General features: G+C 35.1%; 1 non-coding gene across 1 annotated transcript; it reads right to left on the bottom strand.

Moving 5' to 3' along the window:
* Positions 1-1,082: 1,082 nt before the first annotated feature.
* Positions 1,083-1,190, bottom strand: LOC148567213 (small nucleolar RNA R71). The gene has a single exon (XR_015883118.1). It is a non-coding gene; the product is annotated as a small nucleolar RNA R71 (small nucleolar RNA).
* Positions 1,191-1,772: the final 582 nt, after the last annotated feature.

Raw genomic sequence — 1,772 nt, 5'->3', positions numbered from 1 at the left:
TATATTTTTATCTTATTTTTTTTCATATCTTTTTAAATCATATCTTTTTAAAACATATCTTTTTCAAAAATTTGATTTTAAAATATCTTTTCTAACTTCTTATCTTCTTATCTTTTCAAAATTGATTTTCAAATTTGTTTCAACTAACTAATTAACTTTTTGTTTGTTTTTTATCTCTTTCAAAACTACCTAACTAACTACCCCTCTCTAATTTTCGAAAATACCTCCCTCTTTTTCAAAAATTCTTTTTAATTAATTAATTGTTTAAATTTTAATTTTAATTTTAATTCTCCTTTAATTTTCGAAAATCATTAACTATTTTTCAAAATCAATTTTCGAAATTTCCTCTCCCTCATCTCCTTCTATTTATTTATTCATCTACTAACACTTCTCTTCACCAAAAAAAATTCCGAACCCCTTCTTCCCCTCTGAGTTCGAATTCTTCTCTTCTACATTCTTATTCTTCTTTTCTTCTACTCACCCAAAGGAATCTCTATACTGTGACATAGAGGATTCCATATTTTCTGTGTTATTCCCTTCTTTATCATATGAGCAGGAGCAAGGATAAGAACATTCTTGTTGAAGCAGACCCAGAACCTGAAAGGACTCTGAAAAGGAAACTAAGAGAAGCTAAAATACAACAATCCAGAGACAACCTTACAGAAATTTTTGAAAAGGAAGAGGAGATGGCAGCCGAAAATAATAATAATGCAAGGAGGATGCTTGGTGACTTCACTGTACCTAATTTCAATTTACATGGAAGAAGCATCTCCATCCCTGCCATTGGAGCAAACAACTTTGAGCTTAAACCTCAATTAGTTTCTCTGATGCAAGAAAACTGCAAGTTTCATGGACTTCCATCTGAAGATCCTTTTCAGTTCTTAACTGAATTCTTGCAAATATGTGATACTGTTAAGACTAATAGAGTAGATCCTGAAGTCTACAGGCTCATGCTTTTCCCTTTTGCTGTAAGAGACAAAGCTAGAATATGGTTGGACTCTCAACCTAAGGATAGCCTGAACTCTTGGGATAAGCTGGTCAAGGCTTTCTTAGCCAAGTTCTTTCCTCCTCAAAAGCTGAGTAAGCTTAGAGTGGATGTTCAAACCTTCAGACAGAAAGAAGGTGAATCCCTCTACGAAGCTTGGGAGAGATACAAGGAACTGACCAAAAAGTGTCCTTCTGACATGCTTTCAGAATGGACAATCCTAGATATATTCTATGATGGTCTGTCTGAATTAGCTAAGATGTCATTGGATACTTCTGCAGGTGGATCCATTCACCTAAAGAAAACGCCTGCAGAAGCTCAAGAACTCATTGACATGGTTGCTAATAACCAATTTATGTACACTTCTGAGAGGAATCATGTGAGTAATGGGACGCCTCAGAAGAAGGGAGTTCTTGAAATTGATACTCTAAATGCTATATTGGCTCAGAATAAAATATTGACTCAGCAAGTCAATATGATTTCTCAGAGTCTGAATGGAATGCAAGCTGCATCCAACAGTACTCAAGAGGCATCTTCTGAAGAAGAAGCTTATGATCCTGAGAACCCTGCAATAGCAGAGGTAAATTATATGGGTGAACCTTATGGAAACACCTATAACCCCTCATGGAGAAATCACTCAAATTTCTCATGGAAGGATCAACAAAAGCCTCAACAAGGCTTTAATAATGGTGGAAGAAACAGGTTTAGCAATAGCAAGCCTTTTCCATCATCCACTCAGCAACAGACAGAGAACTCTGAACAAAATACCTCTAATTTAGCAAACTTA

The sequence above is a fragment of the Arachis ipaensis genome, chromosome B4 (genome assembly GCF_059453495.1).
Source record: "Arachis ipaensis isolate K30076 ecotype BB chromosome B4, ASM5945349v1, whole genome shotgun sequence".
In the NCBI taxonomy this organism is placed as follows: Eukaryota; Viridiplantae; Streptophyta; class Magnoliopsida; order Fabales; family Fabaceae; genus Arachis; species Arachis ipaensis.
This window is presented reverse-complemented; position numbering and strand designations above follow the sequence as displayed.